The 7,835-nt window shown below is 42.1% G+C and overlaps 1 long non-coding RNA gene across 1 annotated transcript; it reads left to right on the top strand.

Moving 5' to 3' along the window:
* The first annotated feature begins 615 nt into the window (after positions 1 to 615).
* Positions 616 to 2,347, top strand: LOC122463009. Its single transcript, XR_006285940.1, has 2 exons — positions 616 to 714; positions 1,775 to 2,347. It is a non-coding gene; the product is annotated as an uncharacterized LOC122463009 (long non-coding RNA).
* The last annotated feature ends 5,488 nt before the right edge of the window (positions 2,348 to 7,835 follow it).

The raw sequence follows: 7,835 nt of genomic DNA, 5'->3' as shown, positions 1-7,835 counted from the left end.
AGAGCAATTTGCAACACTGCCTGCTAACCCTTTCTTGCTCACTTCATTTTAAGTGGTCTCCTCCAGCATGTGTGAGCCCCTTATACTTAATTTGTCCCTATTTGTATTTAACTCAGACACTCTGTTTACCATCCCCAGACCTGAAGAAGAGCTCCATGAAACTAGAGAGCTCGTCTCTCTCACCAACAGAAGTTGGTCCAATAAAAGATATTACCTCAATCACCTTGTCTCTCTCATATCCAGGGACCAACACACCTACAGCCACACTCCAAACAAGTATGGAAAATGCAAATACACAATACTTACATATGTATGTAACTACGAATACAAATCCATAGGACAACATTCTTTGAGATTTATTTAGCTCCTAAGAGAGTTGCCCTATATTTTTTTAAAGTGACTATTGATTGGGGGTGCCTATGATTTTGGGTGCCCCACCTGAAACATTTTAAAGGAGCTTAATTCACAGAAGTTGGGCTGTGATGGGGTGTGCTTCCCACACTGACCCTGCAAGAGCTGAATTAGGCCATGTGTGTGTAATCAGCTAATTAGGAGGCAAAGGGTGGTCTTTAGGTTGAAGGCAACTAATAAGAGGGGCGCTCACCTGTGAGGGAGAGGTGGGGCTTCTACAAAAGCCAGGAAATTGGAAGCAGAAGGCACAGCAGGGAAAGAGTCTGCAGTCACTCTCTGGGAGAAGGGAGGTATGTTTCAGAGGTGAGTTGCCTAAAGTGTGTTCACTAAGCTGTTTTTTTCCCCCAATGCTTGTTAGCTTGATGCTTTGTTTATCTTATATATAAATGTCCTTTCATTATCTTCTGCCTGTAATCAAGCCAGCCAGACAGGTAAATTCACATTTCTTTGTCTAGGGCAGGCTTGATTTACGCATTGCCTGCAAACCACATTTTGAGAACATATTTCCAGCACACACACACACACCATTAATTCTTTATACACAACCTGTACCCATGTCATGCAATGATATTGCTGACAAGTGCTTAACTAATTTACATACAATACCTTACCTTTTGGATATATATTATGATAACAGTGTAGTGGGGGTAGTGAGTGTGTGAGGTCTGATACGAGTTACAGGATAGTGGGCCCTCTGCCAGTGGGCACTGAGGTGGCTCTTAAGGTCACACCAGGGTCCCAAATTGGCTACTCAGCCACTAGTTGCTTTTGAAAATTTATGCCACTCTGGTTACTTACATTCACTACAAATAAACTATGCCCTCAATTTGTATTGGATGCTCAGATATTTTCCAGAGACTGACTGGACACAGATGGCATAATTTGTCATAGAGTTACTCAGTGGGGCAGCTTTTGAGCGCTCAGCCTCCACCTGTGCATAATTATCCATATGCAAAAAATGTGTTCACGGAATTTACATTTGCACTAATTCCAGTGGGCACATGTTAACATATGCCTGGCCAGCATTGCAAAGTGGAGGCATATGTTTACGCATGCACAATTTTTTGTACTCAAAAGTGGAAGCTAATAACTTGGCTGAAAATCTAAATCAGAAAGTAGGGAAAAAAATCAAGGTTATGTGATATTGCTGATACTATGTAAGGCAGGCGATATCTCTGGCCCCAGATAAAAGAAGCACTTATTTCAGAGAAGTGCTGTCTCCCCGCTCTTTCCATATGTGCGATGGGGTAGACCCGAGTCTCCTAAGCCCCCGCCACTGGGGCATGAGGAACAAGAATCTCCTCCTCATTTCCCTTTTGGAGTGAAAGACAGAAGAACCTTTAACTCTCTCTTCTCTTCACAGTAAACAATGCCCGAGTTCCACACATGTAAAGAAATCTGAATACTGGAGCTGAAATCTACCGTGTGGACTGGAGATGACGTTGACATAAGTGTATCAACACATTCTAAAATGGTCTAATGCTGCAACAATCCAGAAGTGCACCTTGCAGGATTACAGACATGAAGATATGTTTAACAGGGAGCAAAAACAAGCCACTGGGTCAATTTTTGCTCTCAGTTCCACATATGCAACGCTTTTAACCTTACCAGGGCTGAACATGAGTAAATAAGAGAAGCATTAGGATCACTGTGTTTTTTGGACTACAAATGATGTGTAACTAGGCACCCAAAACAACACCAGCCTTCAGAATACCTATTTTGGCGCTTTTTTTTTTTTTTTTTTTTTGGATGCTGAGGAGAGGAAAGAATTGTGCTCTAGCACAACCTCATAATATGCAACATCATCATGTCATAATTATTGAAAGTGGCAAAGCATTTGGAAAACATTAAGACATTTGCAAGTTGCTGCCCAGAACTGTTTTTCCTGAGAATGCATTAAATTTAGAAATACTATGATTTCTAGAAAACATCTAAATTAGGCTGAGTTTGCTTGAACTAGTGGCTTACAGCAGCACGCAACAGTGAGTTTTCTTTTAACTAGGGAATAAATTCTACCCTCATTTCCATCTGTTCAACCTCTTTGAATTTAGCCCTTGAACTTTAGCATCTCTTTTTTGCTCCTAGGAACTGGCTCATTACATGACCCTGCTCTTGCATGGCAGCTACATATCAGTCAAGGTCTCGACTAAACTGACGAATACCATCCATTCTCTGAACCTATGCTGCTGTTTGAGCTAAACTTAGCTGTGCCTGCATGAGGAATGAAGGGATATCCTCCTCATGTTGGCTAATGTCATAATGAACACCTGATAAAAGACTAGTGAGGACAAGTCAGTTGTAGTATTAACACAAGTTAGCAAGTCATAGTAGACCCTAGTCTCTCCCATTATCTTTAGTTTGACCTAACATTTGTGAAGGCTACAAACAGTGTTGTCTTCACTCAGATTTTACCTCAAGTTAGTTACCACATATTAGCTAACTTAAGACCACACTTTTTTTCCCTAGTGTGGAAGGGCTCACTCATTGCATTTAAATTGCAGTATTCACACCAGGTATTGAACTGATTCCCACTGGGTTTGATCAAAGACTATGGGCTTGCTTCACATTAACGATGGGTCCCTTTACACCAGTCTGGCAGTGTAAAGTGGGCTTACAGTAGGTATAAATTACATTTGTACCCACTTTCAGGGTTGTTTACCCTGCCAGAGTGATGTAAAGGGGCCTTTGTGTAAACGTGAAGCAGGCCCATGGTGTCTTTGGCAAAAGACACAACATGCCTCTCTACATTCTGTATTGTCAGAGTAATCCCTGTCAACCTTTATTTTTAATCCCCATGACTGATTTTTATTTTTTAAAATGGATTGTATATGTTTTGCTATTGTAACTATAATCTCCTTAGGTTTGGGCATTTAGTGCCTCCCATTGAAATACACTTGAAGCTTTATCTGGAGAATCGCTCTCTGTTTTGGATGTGTCCAGGTGCTTCAAAGAAAAGAAGTAAACATCAAAACCCAGCTCACTTGATATGTGTAATGATGCAAAAAACAAACAAACAACCCCCCCTGCAAACCTTAGGACACAAGGGATTTTTTTGAAAAAAAAAAAAAAAATTTCAATTGTGCAGATGGAAAAACAGGGCCTAAAGGGGTCATTCGGCCAATATACAAACTAAAAGGGTGAACGAGGCTGCTGGCTACTCCAATAAGCTCACGCTGGGCCTGATCCAAAGCTCACTAAAGTAAGTGGGGAAAACTCCCATCGCCTTCAGTGGAATTTAGGCACCGCAGGCCAAATCTATCTCCAAGGTTTCTTCTTCCTCACCTTGCTATCCCAGATTTTGCACGCTCTCTCTCTCACCTACCTCCTTATTCATCCAAATCCTGAATGATGTTTCAAAATAGGGTCAAATTCTGCTGTTACGGTCAATTTTAGGTTCCACTAAAAGTCCACAGGAGTTTTGACTTTAGCATCAGTGGGATAAACACCACCTGACTTTCCCATAATATGCTTGATCATACTCTACTTGTGTTGGGCAGAAATTTCTTCCTGTTCCCCAACTCATGACGAGTTCATGCCCTGAAATAGCTAGTTTTCTTTAAGCTACTGTAGCAGTCTCAACAGTATCCTGTGGCAGTGAGTTACACAGTTTAATTATACACCATGTTAAAAAACGCCTCTTTTATCCATTTTATTTACATTTGATTTAAACAGAAGTGACAGACTAAACAATAATTCAGTGGTCTCATTTGTCCCACATGAAACCTATCCAGTGGATAGCCAAGTGGCCAGGCTGTAAACTGGAGGCAGCAGAGCCAATCTGCATTCCTTACTGTGGTGCCTCAGTAAATGGTGTGTTTCTCTCTCACACAGGAGTCACATAGTCAAAGAACTTACCAGCCCCTCCTGCCCAGGCTTTCAACCCTATCTGTGAGCTAAGCCATAGGGAGCCCTTGCATAGCAGAGCTTCCCAGTGGGCAGCTGATGCAACACCCTCTACAGACAGTCACAGTATCACCAACACCAACTGTTCAAAAATGATGAGACTGGCTTTAAAGATGTGGTGGTCTGTTTATTTGCCTTCTGCTTTTTGAGCATATAGGGTCACATTTTGAAGCTTTCTCCACAGCCATGAGGGCTAGAAACTTTTTCTTTAAGAATGAGCTGAAGTCATCACATATCCACTTGACTCCAAGAGCTGGGGATTTAAGGGAAAACAATTATCATGAGACTCATGACAAAATCACGAGAGCTGGCAACACTGCACCTCCCATCCCACAAAGAGATTTCACTCCACTGAATCACTCCCTACGTACCCGCTATGAAAGAAGAGTTCAGTCCTTTACTCCCACTCTCATCCAAATGCCCTTTGACTATTAGATAACCATGGTTCTGTCTCACTCAGGCCCTGACATCTCAGGGAGCCAGGTCTGCAGCGAGGCCATCTGCACTTCCACTGACTGGTGACAAAAGCCCCTAACAATCAACATGCCCATGTTATCCGATAGCCATGAAATGTATTCCAGATTAGCACAGCAAATACTGCTAAGGCTTCTTGATGTATTCGCAATAAAACACGGAACTGTGGCAAATCTGGAATTTAACTTTGGCATTTTTACATTAACACTCAGGTGCCATCTAAAGGCATTGGCTCCCTTGCATTGGGGTGCAGATAAGTGTCTGGAATGTGGGGTAGACAGACACTGCTTGTGCAGGGCTTGGCTTTTATTAGCTCAGACATCCAGCTGAGATTGCTTAGCGCATAGGAAAGACCAGCTATTCACTGCTATTAGAGATGTAATACCTCAGCATGCCTGGGTCATGCAATTTACAGAGAATGTCAGCATGCCCGTAGCTCCTTAAAAGGTCAATATTATGATATCCTTATTACTAAACACAGACCATGTCTCCTTCTTTTATAAAAATATCACCCTTTACATGTATTAGCTGCTGATTTAAGAAAAATAGTTTTAACGTTACTGCCCCCTGCTGGCCCCAAAGGCAAGTGCTGGGAGAGGGAAGATGGACCACTTAAAACCTTCAGCAGCAGAAACAAATGATTTCTTAGATTGTAAGCTCTTTGGAACAAGGCCATCTTGGTGTTGTGTGTGGACCCTGCATTGCACAATAGGGCCCTGCTCTATGATGGAGGGTGGGCCCAATCACTCCTGCAATGCAAATACCAAATAACAATAACACCCCATTCCCAACCACTGCAGTCAGGGTTATACGTGGGAGGGAACCGCCTAGATGAGCGGGAGTAACTTTTCTCTCAGGAAAGGGGCTTATGCCTCTTTTCTCATTAGCTGGCATAGGAAAATAAATTTTCTGCCTTACAAATATACTTCTAGGGCTGAATCCAGGGATCCTTACCAGTGCTTAATTTGTAATGAGGTGCTGGGCCTCAAGCATTTTTTTTTTTACTTTCATAACTGACACGGCAAGCCCAGAAATGCTGGGGCTATGAACTGCTGACCCTAGAGGTGCCAGGCTCAGCTCTGGCAAGTCCCAGCACAAATTAAGCACTGGTCCTTCCCCCTAATATCCTGTGACCTCAAAAGGAAGAGCTATCATCGTTTTATTACTATTTATAATGTAGTAGTACCTAGGCATGATAGTCATGGATCTGGACCCCTCTGAGCTAGGCACAGTACAAACACAGACCAAAAAGATGGTCTCTAACCCAAAGAGCTTACAATCTAAGTGGAGGTGGGATGAGGTATTCCCCTCCCCGTAAATAGTAGAGTTGGGTCACTTCAGCTACCTCTCCTCCCTCGGCCTGGTGCTCAAACAGTGAGCCTCTGTTCGGATGGCTGTAAGAATCCCGCTATCCCCAGAACATGAAAGGATAATCAAGGGGAATTCAGCTTGCATTTCACTTTACACAAGTTCTCCACCATTCACTCTCTGTAAGAAAAGGACTAGGCTTTCTGCCCGGTTTGCTTTCCACTGAACAGTTCTGGAGAATTGTTTTTTTCAATTATAAGTGTTTGTTATTGTTAAGGGTTTTTCCACAGCTCTGGGAAATCTTTCTCTCTAGATCTAATCCACGGAGCATCCGAGCACTTTCTCAAGCTGGGATCTTCACTGGGGATGAAGGGAGTTAGGCTTCTAACTCCCAGTGAAAATCAGTGGGCACCTAACACCCTTTGGTGCATTTGAAAATCCTAGCCTCAGTCTTACACTCCCTTGAAAAAGCAAACTACAGCCACACACAATGCAACCTCACTGGATACAAATCATAGAGACACTACTCCCTCTAATGGCGTGAATATTAGTCTCTACTTCTTGCAGCCTGATCTGCCACTTACATTGTTTTGCTTCAGATGAAGGCATTACAGGCTAAAGGGGCTCTTGGGAGATGGAAACTGAACTTGTGTTAACCCCTTGTTCTCCAGGGACCAGGCAGTGTCCATGTCTCAGATCATTTTGCAATGAACTACCTCTAGATCAGCTAATGAAGTATTATTGTTGGCCTCAAATATCTCCGGGTGGAGGCAAACTATTGCCTCAGAACTGAAAGGACAGGGCTTGGTCACCCAAACTACCAGCATCTAGACTAGAAATGATCTCCTCTGAGAGGTGTCTCAGAGAGGTGTGGTGTTTCTCATTTAATACCAAGCACTTCAGCACAATGTAAACCAGAAGTGATTTGCAGCCAAGTCACATTTCATTTTTCTTTTTTCTTTTTTTTTTTTGCCTTTACTTTTCTGCGTTGCCATGCTCTCAGCTATATGTACACAATTACATTTAACCTTATGGAATAATGCATCCAAATAGGCAACACCTTTCATGCTTCATTTTCATTGGAATGTATTTTGCAGAAGTGAAATAGACAGTTTGGATGAAACAAAGGTTCCTCAATTTAGATATTATTAAAAATAATAATGGTAACATTTGTACTGAGAATAGGAGACAGTTATTACTTGACATTCAAGATCAGTTTTCTTCTAGCTTCAAACAATTAAAAAAAGCTTTTCTTGGATGGGGGGGCGTCTAACAAGTATTGCCTCATTGAAGAATAAGAAGGGCCTGTGTGTGTGTTTAGTGCAAGCCTGTGAATATATAGCCAGGCTGCAAAAAGACACAAGAGTTTGCTTTGGAAAGTTTGATATTTGGGGTTTATCAAGTTATTTGCCTAGAGGAAGGATCACATTCCTGTGGCATGTGCTTTCTTGAATCCCTCATAACACACAGTTTTCTGCCTCAAGGAAGAAAAGAAAAGAAAAAAGTCAATAGTAATTAACAGTAGTAAGAGGTCTTGAATGGATTCTGCACAGTGATGTCGGCGTGCGTATTGCTTTCTGAGTTCAGCTAGCACTAGATCAGTGTTCTCATCAGTAGACTGAAAAACCACACATGCTTTATGGTATGATTTACAATACAGATACAAACGATTAACTAGCAAGTGGCATTCTCTCTCTCTTTCTGTCACATGTTCAGATCTAGGCTTGCCTCATGTAAAG

The sequence above is a fragment of the Chelonia mydas genome, chromosome 1 (assembly GCF_015237465.2).
Source record: "Chelonia mydas isolate rCheMyd1 chromosome 1, rCheMyd1.pri.v2, whole genome shotgun sequence".
In the NCBI taxonomy this organism is placed as follows: Eukaryota; Metazoa; Chordata; order Testudines; family Cheloniidae; genus Chelonia; species Chelonia mydas.
Note: the sequence above shows the minus strand (reverse complement) of the source record. Positions and strands in the feature narration are given on the sequence as shown.